This window comes from Bubalus kerabau, chromosome 17 (genome assembly GCF_029407905.1).
Source record: "Bubalus kerabau isolate K-KA32 ecotype Philippines breed swamp buffalo chromosome 17, PCC_UOA_SB_1v2, whole genome shotgun sequence".
Lineage (NCBI taxonomy): Eukaryota > Metazoa > Chordata > Mammalia > Artiodactyla > Bovidae > Bubalus > Bubalus kerabau.
Window position 1 is genome coordinate 69,195,457 of NC_073640.1, and position 19,486 is coordinate 69,214,942.

General features: G+C 43.9%; 1 protein-coding gene across 1 annotated transcript in view; it reads right to left on the reverse strand.

Annotated features, from left to right (window-relative positions):
* Nucleotides 1-19,486, reverse strand: part of PEG3 (paternally expressed 3) — a 39,692-nt gene that overhangs the window by 19,031 nt on the left and 1,175 nt on the right. Inside the window, exons 2-3 of the mRNA XM_055553685.1 lie at nt 13,353-13,483; nt 12,191-12,292 (exon numbers count right to left, since the gene is read on the reverse strand). The gene's annotated coding sequence lies outside the window, so the exon portion shown is untranslated. The remainder of the gene's footprint in view (nt 1-12,190; nt 12,293-13,352; nt 13,484-19,486) is intronic.

Here is a 19,486-nt window from a genome sequence, read left to right on the forward strand (position 1 = left end):
TGGAAACATTGTGGAACAATGATATAGACACCACTTAGAAAAATGAGCTGAAATTCTAGTTTTGCCATGTGATAACCAGTGACGCAATGCCAGAAGTTTTGCTGTGCTGCACGCCTATGCAGCATGAAGACACTAGCTTATATTAGGACCTTAATAATAGTCATCATTACTATGAGGTAACGGCACCATTACTTAACCTTACACAACATTTAGAGGTTAACAACAAGATCCCTTTGGACGACACCACACGTTTCAAGTCCCACTGTGACTCAGAGCATGTGTTCAATCAGTGGCCCGTAGAAGCTCCTTCAGGACTGTGCCTCTGGCTTTTATTAACGCTATCAGTTGTCAGCAGATTTATAATTAGGTTCCGCCCACCACACACTTGGCAACGCCCCCCTCACACCACCCCTCCCGGCTGGGGCCACCCCCGCCCCGCCCCGCCCCGCCCCCCCAGACCCACCCACCTGCCAGCACCGCCTCCGCCCCACCAGGCCCCACGCAATGCCTCCCCCATAGCCTTCCGCCACTGCACATGCTCCAGGCCATCACGAGCTTTTTTTTCCTTCAAGTCACCTCCTACCACCCTCAAGAGCCTCCCACCCTCAAATCTCATATGTACAGCCTCCTCCACCCTCTCACTTAGGAACCCACCCTCCCCCAAATCTATTAAGATTCTGTTTCCCACGTGACCCCCAGATGTGCACATTTTGAACCCTGTCCCGCAGCCCCCACCCCCTCCAGGGAACATGGCGCCATCGCGCGGCCACTGAGACGTGGTGCAGAGGCAAGCAGCGGTCCACCTGGTGCCTGCACAGCGGAGAACGCGGGGCGGGCTCGGTCTCCCTGGACACCAGAGGCGGTGGCCCACTAATCCAGCCCCGCTGGCACTCACGACGGTGCATGCGCAGCAAGCAAAGCCCACCCTCTGCCATTCAAGATGGCACCTGCGCAATAAGCCTCACCGCCACCTGTTGGTCGGCGGAGCTCTAGGTGAGCAGAGCTCTGAAGCCCCTCCCCCAGCCCGCCCCCTGAAGCCAGCCCCACGGTCATTCAAGATGGCGCCTGCGCAGTAAGCCTCGGCGCCCCCTGTCGGCCACCGGAGCACAAGTGGGTAGGGGTCTGTAGTCCCTCCCTCGGGCCGCCCCAGCAGAACCACTGTCATTCAAGATGGCGCCTGCGCAGTAAGCCTCTGCCGCCACCTGTCAGTCAACAAACAGCGCTGGAGTGGGCAGGGCTCTGCAGCCCCACCCTCGGCCCGCCCCTGCGGTCAGCCCCGCGGCTATTCAAGATGGCGCCTGCGCAATATGTCTCGGCGCCACTTGTCAGTCAACAGTGCTAGAGTGGGCAGGGCTATGCAGCCCCGCCTTCAACCCGCCCCCTGAGAGCAGCTCCGCAGCCATTCAAGATGGCGCCTGCGCAGTAAGCCTCGGCCGCCACCTGTCAGTCAACAAAGAGCGCTGGAGAGGGCAGGGCTCTGCAGCCCCTCCCTCAGCCCGCCCACTGCTGCCAGCCCCACTGTCATTCAAGATGGCGCCTGCGCAGTAACACTTGGTGGCACCTGTCAGTCAACAAACAGCGCTTGAGTGGGCAGGTTGCTACAGCCTCTCCCTCTGCCCGCCCCGAGACCCGCCTCACTGTTATTTAAGGCAGCGCCTGCACAATAAGCCTCAGCCTGTCTGTCAACAAACTGCAGTGGGGAGGGCAGGGCTCCGCAGCCCCTCTCTCGGCCCGACCCCTGCAGCTCCGCCGTCATTCGCAATGGTCCCTGCGCAATGAGCCTCGGCGCCACCTGTTGGCCACCACACACAGTGTCACAGCGGGCAGGGCTTCACAGCACTCTGCAGCGCTCAGTCCCCCCAGACGGCCCGCGGTCCCACGCCCTCGGCCCAGCCAACAGGGCACCTGTGAAACGCAGCTAGGCTGCACCCGCTGCCCAGTCCCCGCGGCGCCAACCAAAACATGGAGCCAGAAACATCCCAGGGTGAAAGCAGTCCAGAAAGGAGTCATGCTCTGCAACCCCAGAGCAGCCAAGAGAGGCAGCGGGCACAATGACAGCCCGTGACCCTGTCCCTCAGGACAAACAGCTCCTTAGTGACAACAGTGTGGCTCCTGCTGATCAAAAAGAAGCCCCCCTCCCGTCACCAGACCGCACGCCCGTCAGGTGTGACGCATCGCGGCAAGCCTCTGCGGCAAGCGTCCGCGGCAAGTGTCCACGGCCGGCTCGAGACCAGCAAAAAACGGGTGAGACAGAGGACCCCCACAGCCTTCAATCACAGCACAGACTCCAGCACAGACCCGCGGCCCCGCCCCCGCGGCTGGCCAGCCAGACCGCGCCGGCCAAGCCTCTGCCGCCCCCATCAAAGATGGCGCCGCGGCGGCGGGTTTGACTGGATGGTCTCTTCTGAGACCCGCTGTCACAGCCCTCAGCCCTTCCCCAGCCAATCAGAACAGCGTCCTCGCAGCCCATCACCGCCGCCGCTTCAAAGACAGCGCCAGGGTGGGTGGGCCGCAGGTCGTCACCACCCTGAGAACACACCGCACAGGCACTGACACCCTCGGCCCCGCCTATAGCTCCTCCCGCCGCCACTGCGGCAAGCAAGCCCCGCCCCAGACACCGGCAAGGATGCAGGGGTGGCCGGAGGGGACCTGGCTAGTCTAGGACCCTGGGAAATGGGGGTGCCCTTTGCAGCCCCCAGACCGAGCCGAGGAAGACGGGGGCACCCTGTGACTTCCCATGCTCATCAGGGACCACCGCCACTGCTCCGGCACCCACCCCAGCGGACTGCGGAGCCCGGAGCCTGTGGCCGTCCCACCCCCTGCCCAGGATGATCAGCCGTCCCTGTACCCGCTACGCCCAGGACAGGTGGCACGGGAGCCCCGATCCCAGACTCCAGCTGGCCGCGCAACATGGTGCGGCTGTGGCAAGCGCGGCAGCTCTCGCCCACTGACCAGGGTCCTGGCTCTGCGGCATCCATCCCGGCGCACCATCCAGATGCGGTGGTGCGGACCGGGGCAGCCGGACTCACCTCACCGGACCTCAAGGCACCGCCCTGCCCGGGCTGACAGCTCGACCACTGCTCAGCCTGTGCAAGCTCTAGTGCCCCCACACGGCCCCAGGCGCTCGGCGGCGCCAGCAGCCAAGGGTGGACATGTCCGATCCTCTGCTCCAACCTCTCTCTCCCGCGGCTCACGGCGTCTGCACCGAGCCCCGGCCCGCGGCTCCTTGTCTGCTTCTCCGCAGAGGCGGGGCCGGGCACTGGCCAATCAACGGCTGCCCTCTGCGCCCAGGGCCCCTCGCCACACCCTCGGCCCTGCCCATCGGGCCGCGGTTGCCGTGGCGACTGCTTGGCGCGAAGGCTGGAGGTTGACGTCAACGGAGCCAACGCGAGGGGCCCTGAGGCAGGGTCTGGAAGGGGGGGGGGGGTTGTGTTCGACCCCCAAACAAAGAAGTGGGGGGTCACACGGAGAAAGCCTTACCAACGACTCCCAAATGCAAATCCTCTGAAGAGACCAAACAAACAAACAAACAAACCCGTACATTTGTCTAAGAAAGTGAAAAGCTGGCGGGCAAAAATATGTATGTTGAAGTTAAAGACAAATGAGAAAGTGGGAGACGAGGCTTTTCTGCCTGGGACACACGAAAGACCCGGGGCTAACTTCCCTAATAAACGAAGAACTCTTGGAAACCGATACCGTACAGACCAAATCGCGCCTGAAAAATGGGCAAAAAGGGAGGACACTGGCAATTCACAGAAAAGCACAAATGGCTGACAGACCTGCGGGACAGAACTCATGACCCGACTTCCAAAGACCGAAAAACCGAGAGCGCGACTCGCGTGGCTCCGCGGCCGCTCTCCTCACGCGGCCGCGCGTGCCGCCGCCGGGCCGGTCCCCCGCCGCCCAGCCGGACGGTTGACGCGCGGGGCGCATCGCCGCCTGAGGACCTGTGCGGCGGGAAACGACCCCCGAGGACTCGGCCGTCAGTCACACCGTCGGTCAGGCCGAAGCGTGCAGCCACGACCCGGTAAGCAGTCCCACTTGCTCGTTTGTTAAGGGTGAACACACACGCGGTTAAACCTCTGGGGAAGCATGTAAGACATTGTCAGCCGGTCACCTCAGGGGCCACGGGAGAGAGGGGAAGGAAGACGGAGGCGGGCTCCTGCCCGTCTCCAGTCCATTCTGCCGGACTCCCCCTCCAGAAACACGCGTTCTGCCGTGCGGTAGGCGCGGGGAGTCTCAGCGAGCCCCCGACGCGCTGGCGATCCGGCCGCCCCTCTCCAGGAATAAAGCGGAGAGGTGCGAGCGAGCCCATGCAGGCGTGCTTGGCGAGCGTCACTTTTTGTGAAAAACAGGCACTCTGTGGAAGCACCAAACTGTACCCGGGCAAAGCCATACCATGCGATTTTATGTGGCCAGTTAAAATGTAAGACTTGAATTTTAAAGGAAAAGATTCATGAGATATAATTAATTACAGAATGTACATTACCCAAGAGCATAAAGAATAGGATATCCAAAATGAATTTTTACATTCACACTTCGTAAGTATAAATATTTATAAATCAGTGGTTCCTGGGGATACTGGGAAGCTGCTGACCTGGGGCGAGGGGGCAAGGGGGGCGGTGTTTGAAACCCTGCAAGCCTTCAACAGTCTCCGGTCAGCCAGCAGTGCCGCATGAACAGAAAATCGGAATGAAAGCACCCTTGAATACTCCCCATGAGCATCCACAGAAATTCTAGAGGGACCACTGAGAATGAATGCAGTCCTAAGCCTAGCGCAGAGGTTTCCAAATCTGGCCACACACGTCAGGAGCCGCTGGGGGAGCTGTTGGATGCTGCAGGTGCCCAGCGTCCCACAGAGCTGTTTTTTCCGGACCCCGGAGGGGAATTTAAAGTCTGGCTAGGGTCTGGAAGGTGATTTAACACATTCAAGGGACCCCTCCGTCCCCTCTCTCCTCAAAACCTCTATCTGCAACACAGGTTTTTCTCTGGATCCCGCATCATTCATTCCCATCAGATAGCACATGTTCTCAGAGGGTCTCCCCTTTCTCAGCACTCCCTTCTGGCACTAGCCAATAAAGCCTTCTTGATGGAGTGGTCTCTGTCACGGACTCAACAGCTTTACCGCACATTCTCTCCCCTTACCATGCCACACTGGGGGCTTCCCCCTTTCCACACTCCTGAAACCACTTGGCAATTTCAGCAGTTCTCTATGTGGCTAAGAAACTTGTTCTTAATCTCACTTGATCTTTCAGTAACATTCAACATCTCATTAAAACAATGAAAATAAAAACTCACACCATCTTATTTTCAGAGACACTACACTGCCCTGGTTTTTCCCTTCTGTTCTCTTAGCTGGCTTCTGTTCCGTTCAAGCTCCCAATGCTCAGAACTCAAGTCACTAGCCTTCTCCCTCAACATCTACTCCCTAGGCAGCAGTCTAACCTAGCCGGATGGTTTAAATGCCACCTGCATGCCAACAGCTCCCTCTGGCACAGAAGTCTCTACAGAAGCCCAGTCTCATATACCCAACTAGCTGCTTAACAGCTGAGTGCTCTACCAGGATGTCTAATGGGCAACTCAAAACACTGAAAACAAACAGTAATTTCCCTTTTCCCTGTTTCTATAAACAGCACCAGTTGCAGTAGCCAAAAATCTTGCAATTGTTCTGGATTCCTGGTTCCTTTACCAACAACATTCAATTCATCAGCAGGTCCTGCTGGCTCTACATACAAGATACACTCCAAATTTGTCCCCTTTTTGCTCTGCATGATAGTACTAATCATTACCCCCTAGGTATTAGCCTACTCACTTGACTACCTGCTTTGACTTCAAACCCTTCCCTCTAGTATTTTCTAGATAGCATCTTCTTTAACCATAAATAAGACATCATGTTGCAGCTTGAATTACCTCCTATTCTTGACCCCAATCACACTTCAATATGTCTAAAATCCATACCATGAACAAAGTTAAAAGAAAAGGCATCAATATCTTTTGTCACGGAAGAATGTTAAATATTTGTGCTGTAAAATTTAATCATCTTTTCCTTCAGATTTCTGCTTTTTTATACCTTAAGAAATCCCTCTCCACGCTGAAATCATAAAGATACAATACCCTTAAGTTTTAGTTTTTTCAGGTTTAGTTTTATATATGTTCTGTGGTATGGATCTGTTTTTTTCTCCTGACATATATGTTTCTGTATGAGTGGACCCGTTCCTAAACTCTAGTCTGTCCCACAGGTCCATCTGTTTATCTGCGTGCATTAATTATTGGAGCTTTACAATATCTTGATATCTTAAAGGACAATTGCCCTACCTTGTTTTTCAAAAGTGTCTTTGGCTATTCTTAGCCCTCGACAATTTACTGAAACCACAAAAAAATTTAAAGAGAACCCAAAACATTTTATCACGACATCTCATCTTTGCCTATGATCTGTGCTACCTGTTTATTCATGTCTTCTACAGCCAACAACAGTACGTTGTAATTTTTTCCCATAAAGATCTTGGTTGACTTTTGGAGGTCTTTTTTCCCATTACTTACCTAACAGGTTATTTTTGAGTTAAAACAGTGATAAAGCTTTTAAAAAATTATTTCATACTTACAGAAAAATTGCAAAGATAATATAAACATTCCTTACTCAGTCTCCCCTGATGTTAACATCTTACCTAACTTTGGTACGTGGTCAAATGAAGAAATTACCACTAGTACAAAGCTAGTAATTATACTACAGATTTGCCATAAATGTTTTCCTTCTGTCCCAGGATCCCATCCAGAAGACCACATTACATTTAGTTATGTGTCCTTAGACAACTCTCGGAGAAGGCAATGGCACCCAAATCTAGTACTCTTGCCTGGAAAATCCCATGGATGGAGGGGCCTGGTGGGCTGCAGTTCATGGGGTCGCTAGGAGTCGGACACGACTGAGCGACTTCACTTTATTTTTTCACTTTCATGCATTGGAGAAGGAAATGGCAACACACTCCAGTGTTCTTGCCTGGAGAATCCCAGGGACGGGGGAGCCTGGTGGGCTGCCGTCTCTGGGGTCGCACAGAGTCGGACACGACTAAAGCGACTTAGCAGCAGCAGCAGCAACAGACAACTCTAGGCTCTGACAGATCCTTGGTATCTCCTTGTTTTTCATGACTTTAGCAGTTTTGAGGAATAGTGGTCAAGTATTTTCTAGAAAGTCTCAATTTGAGTTTGTCTAACAGTTTCTCATGATTTGTCTTGGATTATGGTTTTTGAGAATTATCTGCTATTGCTTTTTATATGCTGATTTTTTTTGTTTTAATCCAGTGAATTTGCTGACCTGTCCTTGTTAGTTCTAATAGTTTCTCTCAGATTTTCCTGGACGCTTTGAAAATGTTAACTGGTTTATGACAATTTTTAGATTTTTATTGACAATTATATCTCATTTCTATCATAATGCATCCTCTAGGACCTCTGGGGAAATATGGAATAAATCTTGTTCTAGACTTGAAAGGGGATACGTATCTTTTACTATCAAGTAAAAATGTCCACAGTAAGTTTGTTTGCAAAGCCTCTTTGCTGGGGATTAAGGAAATTCCCTTTAGTTCTAGTTTTCTAAAAATTTTTTCATGAATACATTTAATTTTTATGTAATGACTTTTCTGTTATCTATTGGGAAGCTTATGTTATATAATCTGTTAATGTGGAGAATTAAGGCAAATTTTCTGATGTTGAAATGTGGCATTTGTAACCCCTACTTGATCATGATAATGAGGGTCTGATTTTATATACACATGCAGCAGGACACTACTGAGTTATATTTTACTTTTGGTTTTTGCACCTAAGTTCTTATTCTACTATACTTGTTTCATTTTGGTATCATGGTTATACTAGACTTATAAAATTATTTAGATTTTCTTCCTGCTTATATTCTCTACAACAGATCATAAAAAATAGTTTCTCATTTTGGAAAGTTTAACATAACTCACTATAAAATTAAATCTGAGGTCTTTTAGCATGAAGTATTTTTTACTTGGTTTCCTTAGTTTTGTACTATATTTCTGCTTTATCGTGAGTCAATTTAGGTCATTTATATTTTCTAACAAAATTGTCCTCCTTACTTATTCTTCTTTTACATTTAATGTCTGTTCTCTGTTTTATTATTTCCTTTTTTCTCTTTATTTGCGTTTCTTTTCCTAGCATCTTGAGTTGCACATTTAACTCATTTACCTTTAATCTTTCTTAATTTTTAACAGGTACATTTAAGGCTATTACATTCCTTTCAAGTACCACTTGAACCGCATTCCATACATTTCACTGTTGTTTGGTACTATATTCCATTGCTGCAAATAGATTTCCTCTTAGTCACACTAAGGAATGTATTTAGGTTTTCAAGTTCTTTAAAAGTCTTTTGATTATAGATTTCCAATTTAACTATATTATAGCCAAATGATATGGTCTATATGTTATTATTTGATATTTGTTAAAATTTCTTTTGTGATCTTAGGATGTAATCAATTTTTAATTGTTCAGTGTATTAGAAAAGAATAAGCATTCTGTAATTATCAGGTACCAATTTCTATTTATGTCCATAGGATCAAGTTCTGTGTTTACATTTTCAGTATTCTTATTAATTTTCTGTCTGCTTGATATATCAATTCTAAATAATTATTTTTTTAAAAAATCTCCCATTAGCCTATGGCTTCATTCACTGCTCCTGGTAATTCTTTTTAGTTTTTGCTTTATGTATTTCAAGGCCATGTTTTTAGGTAGGAACAAGCTCATGATTTCCTGTAAATCAGATATCAAAGAAATTAATCTTGAAGTCTGCCTTCAATAGGGGAGTTAATCTGTTCACATTTTATATTTCTGATATACTTGCTTGTTAAATGTGCCTTTTCCTTTGCTCCTTATTTTTTCCTTTCCTGCCTTCTACTGACTTGATCAAGTTTACTTTTTTTGCTCTTTGCTAATTTGAAAGCTTTCAATTAAATTTGTTATTTTATTGTCTGTCTTTAAATTCCTAATTATATACAAGTACTTATTTTTTTAAACAGAGTGTAAAATAATAAAGGAACCTGGCATACCTTAGCAATTCATTGAATTTCTTATTCCCACTTTCCTGGTTATTATCTAGAATTTTAGCTACATATTTTTAAAACAAACCCAAAGCACAATTTTTGCAGTCAATGATTAATTACGTTTACTGATAATTTATTCTCGTTTCTTGAATTTTACTCCTCTTTAGGTTCTTTTTTCCCCCTCATTGTAATAAATCCTTAAATAAGCCTTTTAGTGTAGGGGGCAGTCTCTGTATTTGTGTTTCTAAAAATGGCTTTAAGATATTTTTTGAATGACAGTTTACTTAGGTATGGAATTGTAAAGTGACCCTTCTCTTCTCTTATTTTGAAGATATTATTCTATTGTCTTCAAGATCTAATATTGCTGATGAGGTTTGCTATGATATAAATGTTCCTAATAGCATTGGTTTTTTCCTCTGTGGCTTTTCAGAAGGTGTTATATATGGATTTATTTTTGTTTCTCCTGCTCAGGACTGTGTGACCAATGAAGGTCTTTCTGCCATTCTGCAGAATTCTTGGCCAGTCTATCTTGGCCAATATAGCTTTTCTGTTATTTCAACTTTATTCTCGTCTCAACCTACTAGAGTATATCTGGCCTTCTTAGTCCGTCCTTTGTCTACATTCTCTATTTTTCATATACTTTTCTGAGTTGCTTTCTGAGTAACTCCTTTTTTGAACTGCATCCAATATAGTGTTTACCTTGATGTGTTTTACAGTGGCCTTTTTTTTTCATGTGTAAGATTTTTAATCAGTACTTTTTTATATCTACCTTTCTCAAATGGATGAACATTGTATGAATACTATTCTTTATCTTTCAAGAATCTTAAAGTTACACTGAAATTATTAGAATTGCATTTTATCAGGAATGAATTTATCCTGACAGCTGATTTTGTTGTCTTGCTTACTGTTAAGTTTTCCTATGTTTAACTCAGTGCTTTGTAATTTTAATTTCTAAGTGTTTCTTAGAACACTTGGCTATCACCCCTGACCCCACCTATCCCTTCCCTCCATATCTAGCTTTTTTCCTTTTTTTGGTTGTGTCTTTTTTGCTGTGAGAAAGTTAGTCCTGAGACAAGTTAAATGGGGGCTCTGTGCCATGAGATAAAGGGGTATGTTAGTCACTGAGAAAAATTTAAGCTCAGGCTGGGTGTGCTCTACATGGCCATGTTTTCACTCCTGCCACTGCTCTTAATGTAAGTTGAAGCCCTGAGTAACTATTACTGGCTTTTTTTCAGTCTCATTTCATGTCAGGAGAATCTCACCCCAGCCCCTGTTTGACACAATGAGCCTGGGACCTCAATATGCATGGAGTGCTTCTGGACCTTGTTACTCCACAGCAGTCAAATTGTTAACCACCTCTATTTAAAGATCAGAAGTCCAACAGGTTCAGCTCTTCAACCCCACAGATCCTAGTTTTTCTGTTCAGTTTTTAATCCATACACTTCTAGATCACTGCAAGTTATATTAAAAAGAGGCTGAAATGTGAATGCAGCACTCACAGCACCATCTCAATCAAAACTATTTACCCTTTTCTTAGTTGGGGGCAGGCACACTGCCTGGCAGGTGGGATCTTAGTTCCCCAACCAGAGATTGAACCCACACCCTTTGCATTGGAAATGCAAAGTCTTAACCACTGAACTGCCAGGGAAATCTCCAAAATACTATTTTCTAAATTATCTACAGCAGTTCTCACTTCTTTCCCAAGTGTACAATGGGGTTTTCCTGAGGCTGTATGACATGTGGTATCTCGACCGAGTGAATGCTGAAGCAGTTGAGAATCTAGCTGTTTTCATTCAAGCCAGTTGTCAAAAGAGATTTGTAAAGATGTAAAACAATGCCACTCTTCTCAGTAGTCTTTTGGGAATTATTAACATTAAATTTAAAAAAAGGTTGCTTATATTAACATGTAATAAACTTACTACCTATTTTAAATTAATTAATATACATTTAAATTTTTAATTTCTACAACTATATATATTGATAGGTATAATCCACATAAACAAAAATTCTTTAGAGTCCTTAATCATTTTCAAGAGTGTAAATGGGTCTTGAGAAAAAAAAAGTTTGACAACCCCTGGTCTACAATAAATCTTTAACAGATTGGGCGATCTGGGTATTATGATCCCATGAATTTGCATCGAGTTTAGTACATGGTTAAGTCTCTCAATGAATGCTTACTCATCCATTCGTTAACAGATATTTGAGTGCCATATACACATAAGGACCAGTGGTAGGCCAGGTTCTGGCTCATTGCAATTAAATTCAAAATAGCCCCTGCCCTAAGTCATTTATTTGATAAGTATGTCTTTAAGCTTCAGTCTAGCTGGCAAGATACATTAAGTTGAAAAAATGAACCTTTAAAAACTGCAGTGAGGAGTCTGAAGAAAAAAACAGGCAGCTGCAATGAGGTGGAGAGAGGGGTAGGTGTTTGTATGGCGGTTAAATAGAGCAGTCAGGGAAGGCTTCTCTATGGAAGAGAAGCTAAAACTAAACTGTGAGAAAGAGCTAGCCCTGGGAAGAGCAAGGGGGGAATATTCTAGACAGATAAAATAGCAATATACAAAGACTAAAAAGGAAAAAAAAATAGAACAGACATCAGAATGCCTGGAGGATAGCAAGAATGGAGTAGAGGGGAGTAAAATGAGGTTTTACAGGTGTGCAAAAGCCAGTTCTTTAGGAGCTGGAGGCCAAGATAAAGATCTTGAATTTGATCCAAAAGGTGATATGGAGTCATTAAAGATGTTTAAATAAGGTCTGACATAATCCACTGAAAGACGATTCATGTTGCTGTGTGGAGAACTAGGGGACTAGAGGTTGAAAACAGAGGAGGCCCGTAGACCGGTTAGGAGGCAGCTGTCTAGGCAGGATGAGAGTGCTCTGAACCAGCAGGATGGCAGTGGCGATAAGGAGGAGTGGACACAGACAACAGGTGTTTTGGAGACAAAATAGACAAACCCTGCTGATAATTTGTGTATTTGTGGCAAAGGAAAAAAGCATCACAAATGATTCCTATAATTTTGGTTTGAGCGGCTGGGTAGATGGAAGTGTTATTTAGTGAGTCCTTGAGTCACAGGTTTGGGGAGGGGAAGAACAGAAAATCCAGAGCTCTCTTTTTGATGTGTTACATTTGAAATGCTTACCCTCAAGCAAGTGGAGATGTTGAGTTAGGTACTCTGGAGAGGTCTGCTAGAGCTCTGACTCTGGAAGTTTTCCACACAGAGCTGTGAAGTGAACACTGTACTCTACAAAAATAAATTCAAAAATGTGTTCTTCAGTATTTAGTACTCTTGCATATTCAGAGCTGGATAGGTAATTATCTTAGTATACAAATTTGTATACAGTTCCTCAGTAATGCAAATCTAACCAATTTTCTTTGAGAGTGAACTTAATTTTTTAACCCCCTCTAGGAATTTCAAGACAACAGAAAACCAAATATTCACATAAAGGCAACCAACTCTATCACAAAAACTGCTTCTAAATTCAAATATTAAACAGTTAACTACACATAAGATTAAAGACAGGCAAAGGAGAACCCTGTCACAAATCTGATGTTAACAGAGAAAAATTCAGTGTCAAATCTGGCTGATGGTATTAAGATTCAGAACTATAAGAGTTTCTGTAGGCCAGGAAGGATCGCCTACCCACAGTTCTGCTCACACACCCCTGTCCAAGAGGACACCAGGAGCCTTCTCTCATAGGAAGCAGAAGCACTCAGAGTCAAGTTATCACATGCCAAACGAAATACTTATTTAAAAAATACAAGGTTATTCACATCCTTTTTCTCACACTGGTTTGCCAGGCAGAACGCTCTAATCCTGAACTGGCAAAATGGTAGACACTCATTTATTCAACCATTCAATAAACAGGTATTATCAAACACATCCAGACACTAGGGATAAAATGATAGAGGAGATGCAGTTTCTGCTTCCACTGGGCTGTATGGTTCAGATGACACCAGACAATTAGAAGCAGCCACATAAGCCGGGTGGGTGGCGAGCGGCAATGTGGAGACAGCGCACTGCTCTAAGCGTATGGGGGCTGCACGTCCAATAAACAGCGTGCACAAAGCTCAGGAGGCAGAGAGGACTACGGACAACCATGCAGCTAGAGTACAGACTGGCTTAGGACAGAGGAGGAAGAGAGCAGTCGGACCCTGCAAGGCCTTGGAGGCCACTTAAGGACTGGAGATCCCTGACGCTCACAATCTCTAGCTTACCACAAAAATTCCCCCCAGGTGACCAGCCAGCACTCAGATCTCACTCAAGTCTCCCAAAAAGTGGCATGATTTCCACTCATACTCACATGTCAACACCTCAGGATGTGATGAGAATGGTTTGCAGAGGTGATCTGGCTTCTACAATGCGGACTGTCAGGCCAGGAGAGAACACACACTCTTATCTGGTTCATTTTGCCAAAGGCCCACCAAAATAAATCTGAGGAGAACAGGAAAAAGACCATCATTGACATAAAAGTAAAACATGAATCAGAAAGCAGGAAAACATCTGGACATTAGAGAAACATTTTATAAATTCTACATATTTCACATAATAGAAACTTCCATAGCCATTAAAAAAAAAGGATGAGAAATACCTTATGGAATGATCTCTAAGATACACCGTTAAGTAAAAGTCAAGGTGCTGAACACTGAATACAATATGCTTCATTTGTTAAACAAAGAGGCAAACAATATATGTATATATATATTTGCTTCAATATACATGAAATAACTCTGGAAAGAAAATACACAAAACTAGTGACGTGGTTATCTACAGGGAGGGAAACTGGTGCTGAGAGAAGGGATGTGGGAAGGAAATTTTCACTGTATACCCTTTTTCCTTTTTGAATTTTGAGCCACACAAATTACATATTAAAAGTTAAAGCAAACATGTTAATATTAACCAAGGTTTTAGACAAATGATATGAAAATTTTAATGAAAATGAACATTGTCAAGGAAAATGCTGCTGCTGCTGCTAAGTCGCTTCAGTTGTGTCTCTGTGCGACCCCATAGACGGCAGCCCACCACGCTCCTCTGTCCACGGGAGTCTCTAGGCAAGAATACTGCAGTGGGTTGCCGTTTTCCTTCTCCAATGCGTGCATGCATGCTAAGTCACTTCAGTAGTGTCCGATTCTGTGCGGCCCTATGGACAGCAGCCCACCAGGCTCCTCTGTCCACGGGATTCTCTAGGCAAGAATACTGGAGTGGTTTGCCATTTCCTTCTCCAGTCAAGGAAAATAAGAATTACTAAAACTGACTACCAAAGGAATAGGAAAAAAATTAGGAGAAATCTTCTTACAAAGAATTCCTATGTGCTAAGACTCTCTACTTCATAATTTCTATGCAAAGAGCTGACTCATTGGAAAAGACCCTGATGCTGGGAAAGACTGAAGGCAAAATGAGAAGGGGTGGCAGAGGATGACATAGTTAGATGGCATCACCAACTCAATGGACATGAACCTGAGCAAACTCTGGGAGATAGTGAAGGACAGGGAAGCCTGGCATGGTGTATAATCCATGGGGTAGGAAAGAGTCAGACATGACTGAGCGACTGAACAAGACTCTCTACAACATTTTAATAGCCTAGCACAATGATTTTCAACCTCACAGTCTCTATGAGATTAAAAACTAATATTTATTTAGCACTTCCTGTATGCAGGATACAGCATAAAACATTATATGTATTTGTAGTTCCTCCTTATTGAGATATAGGTGACCTCATGACCTGTTTTACATGTGAGCAAAGTGAAGGTCATGGAGTCTTACTCCAACTTCCAAAGCCAGCAAATGACTGCAGAGTCAGATTTCAACCACTTGTGCTAATATAATTTTATGCTAACAAATTGGAAAACCTTAAAGGAATGCATCACTTTCTAGGGAAGCAGAAATTATTTGAAATCTCAGTTTGACTGGACCTGTCCTTCAAATGCTTAAGGAGCAAATTATTTTTAGTTTGTACACATTGTTCCAGAGCATTTAAAAAGACAGAAGGCTTGCCAGTTTATTCAACTAAATTAGAAGAGTGGCCTCCAAGAACAAATTTTTTACAATAAAATGGCTATCTTATATGAGGCATTTGCTCTATGTCAAGTTTTAGGAGTCAAGTTCTTTAAAAATGATCTGGGTGCTGCTTGGAAAACAGTCTGGCAGTTCCTTAAATGGTCAAACAGTTACCATAAGACCCAGAAATTCCTTTTCTGGGTGAAATGAAAACATATATTCACATAAAAACTTGTACATCAATGTCCACAGCAGCAGTATCACAAGAATGATACTGAAGTTTCCACTTCAAAAAGTGGAAATAACTGCCCATCGTTTGATGGATCCACTGTTTGATAAATGGATAAATAGAAGGTGGTATACCATACAACAGAGTATTTGGCAATAAAAAATGAAGTACTGATACATGCTACAGCATTGATGAACTTTGAAAACATTATGCTAAATGAAAGGAAACAGTCATAAAGGCCCACAATATCGTATGATTCCATTTATGTGAAATGTCCAGAATAGGCACAGACAGACAGAAAGTAGATTAACAGTTGCCTAGGGCTAGGGCAGAGGGGAATGAAGAGTGAGGGTTTCTTTTTAGGGTAATGAAAATGTTTTAAAATTGATTTTGATTATGGTTGCACAATTCTGAATGTATTAAACACCAGTGAAGTGGGTGAACTTTGTGGTAGTGAATTAATTACATCTAGATGAAACTGTTATTTAAAAATATGCATCTGGGTGAGTGCTCCCAATAATCTTAATGAAACTAGAACTAATATACTTGTTTTATAGATGGGAAATCTGCAGCTCAGAGAGGATGACATTTATTCAAGTTCATAATCTGGTTGAGAGAGTCAAGACTCAAACCTAGGTCTTTCTGTCTACAGTGCTTTCTACTTCCCAACACAATTCTATGCAAATAAAGTGAGAATCTTCAAGAAATGGCCCCCTTGTTGAGAAACATAAACTCATGGCTAACAGGTTCACAAGGGCAATCTTCTAAGAACAAAAAATTCCTACAATATTATTAAACATTCCAAACCTAGAGTGAGAGAGAAGGCTGCCCATTAAAAAAACCTAGCAAGTGGTTTTCCATCTCAAATAGGTCTGACTTTAATAAGAGTGCCCTGGAGGACAACAAAAGTAATAGCTGTCATTTATTAAACTTTTACAACAGGCAAGGCCTGGCACCAAGCACTTTATATGCATTAGTATGTTTAATCTTTACAGCAACTCTGTGAAATAGATACTATTATTATCCAAGTTTCATAGATCAGAAATGAGTTACGGGAGGTGGGTAGCTTGTCCCAGGTCACATGCTATAGATGGTAGTCAGGAATCAAGTCCAGATCTTTGAGACACCCAAGCTCTCACCACCGAATACACTTCTGTGCTATGAAATTTGAAAGCTATAATGAAATGGATCATTCTTGAGAGGAAGACAGATAATAAAAACTTGGCAAATATCAAGGGAGCGCTTTCTTCACAAAGTGCCCTAAGCCCTTGCCATTTACCAGCAACTTTCTTCTCACTTCCAAGGAACAAATCCTGTTTTATAAATTGTACCATTTCAGGGGAAAGAGGCAAAAGTCTTTCATTTTAACAACACAGCACAGGAGCTTTTAACCCCAAATACATCTTATTGTAAATAGTAACAGCTAATATTAATTGAGAATTTATATGTGTCAGAAATTTCTCTAAGTGTTTCATTAAGTGTTAGCTTACTTAATATTCAAGACAATTGTCTGTAGTGGGTACTATTATAATCCCTATCTTAGGGATTAGTTAAGAGAGGCACAGAGATTGGGTGACCAGCGCAAAGTCACACAGCTAATAAACAGGCAGGATTGAAACCCAGGTCATCTAGCTCCACCCTCTAGCACATATTCCATTTGACGGATTCTCAGAAAATAGAGCTGATAGAGCCAGTATGTGATTCGTTAGATGCCCAGTATTATGCGTAATACAGTATGTATTGTATCAGCCTAACAACTTGAAGAGGCACATATGTTAGCAGAATACCTATTTGCAAGATGAGGAACACGAGGCTTAGAGTGCTGGTTAGCTTGCCCAAATACATCCAGTTAATACAAATCAGAACCAAGTCTTTCTTACTCTGTATCGTACCACTATTCATTACGTCAGGCCAAATTTGGACACAAAATAGTTGAATGAAGTAGTTAATTGATTGGAAAAAAATCAAAATAATACTTTGTGACACATGAAAATGGTATGCAATCCAAATTTCACTGTTCATAAACAGTTTTATTGGACACAGCCACCTCACGTTGACACACTCGCCGTGGCTGCTCTCACACTGCAGTGGCTCAGCTATGTAATTCTGAAAGATACCACATATCCCACAAAGCCTGGAATATTTACTGTTTGGCCCTTAACAGAAAAGATTTATGGACCCTCATTCTTTTTGGTATTAAAACTCTTAGTGAAAAATGGAGGGGGAATATATAAAAAGTACTCCCTCAAAGGAAGCAAAAGTATGCCTTTAAAGGGTGACTGGAGTGGGAATGAAAACTTCCTTCCAAACTTTCAAGGAACAAATTTCTATGTTCCATAACACGTTCCAAGGCCTCAAAAACAGTGGAGGACGTCCCAGTTCCTTTTAATGACTGGTTCATAAAGGTTTACAATCCCTAAGCTGTTTTAATTGGAAAGAACTCTGCATAATGAAAATAACAACAGCTGACAGTTACAGAACTTTCCCTACGATTCCAGGTGCTTTGCTAAATACAAGATTTCCATGTAATCCTCAACCAGGGAAAGCAGGGTACCATTGTTTTCCAATTCTGTGGATGAACTGGAGACTCAGGAGGTTAAGCACATTGCCCAAGGTGCTAAAGTTGATAAGAGCTCAGGCCTCTAACCCTTGCTTCTGTCTTCAGAGACTACACTCTTAACAAGACACCATTTAATTTTAACCTGGTCTGCAAATACTGAGGAAATGCACACTTTCCTGAGAAAATAAAAAGTACCAAAACTACGAAAATAATCTTGGTTGGAGGGAGAGTATAGAAGCTTCCTGGTGACCTGTATGGTAAAGAATCTGCCTGCAATGCAGGAGACCAGGGTTCAATCCCTGGGTCAGGAAGATCCTCTGGAGAAGGGCATAGCAATCCACTTCAGCATTCTTGCCTGGAGAATTCCATGGACAGAAGATCTGGCAGGCTACAATCTATGGGGTTGCAGAGTCAGCCACAACTGAGGGACTTTCACTACCACTACTGACTCCCAGAGAACAAATAATTAGGTGCCACAAATTGATTTGAGGGTGTGGAGAGAAGGGAGCCCTCCTACACTGTTGGTAGGAATGTAAATTGGTGCAGCCACTAAGGAGAACAGCATAGAGATTTCTTTAAAAATTAAACACAGAGCTACCATATAATCCTACAATCACACTCCTCAGCATATATCTGGAGAAAACACATGGTCCAAAAGGATACATGCACCCCCAGCACCCACAACGTTCACTGCAGCACTATTTACAACAGCCAAGACATGGAAGCAACCTAAATGTCCACCCAGAAATGAACAGATGAAGGAAATGTGGTGCATATATACAATGGAATATCACTCAGCCATTAAAAAAATAAAATAATGTCATTTGCAACAAATGGATGGACCTAGAGATTGTCATACTGAGGGAAGTAACTCAGAGAAGGAGAAATATCATCTATCGCTTGTATGTGGAATCTAAAAAATAAAATTACAAAAAAACTTATCTACAAAACAGACACAGAGAAGGAACTTATGGTTACCAGCAGGGAAGTGTGGGGGGTCAGGGATAGTTAGGGAGTTAGGGATTAACATTTACACATTACTATATCTAAAATGGATAATCAACAAGGACCTACTGCATAGCATAGGGAACTCTACTTAATATCATGGAACAACCTAAATGGGAAAAGACTTTGAAAAAGAATAGGTACATGTGTCTGTATAACTGAATCACTCTGCTGTACACCTAAAACTAACACTACATTGTTAACCAACTATACTCCAATAGAAAATAAAAAGTTAAAAAAAAGAAAAGGCTTCTCAACCAATGTTATACCCTAGCCGAGCAGGTTGCAACAGTACCCATCTGTTGACTCACCACCCTCTCTCCCCTCGGAAGGAATCCCTGCAAGATAAGGCGAGTTAACATTTTCAGCTGGACTGTGTGTCAGGGCACTCACTATTCTAAGACTTTCTATGCAGTAATTCACCTAACCTAGGAAAGATTGTTCCCTGCAAACTGAGAACCACAGAGACTCAAAGTCTCACAACTAACAAGTTAGAAGAGCTGGCCCCAAAGCCAAGTCAGGCAGCAAACAGTCAGCATCCTCAACAGATTCCCTACTGTTCCATGGTAATAAATCTCAAAATCCTAATCAAACATGTTCGACCCAGGGAAAACAGAAATTGGAAAAACTGAGCCAAACTTATGGC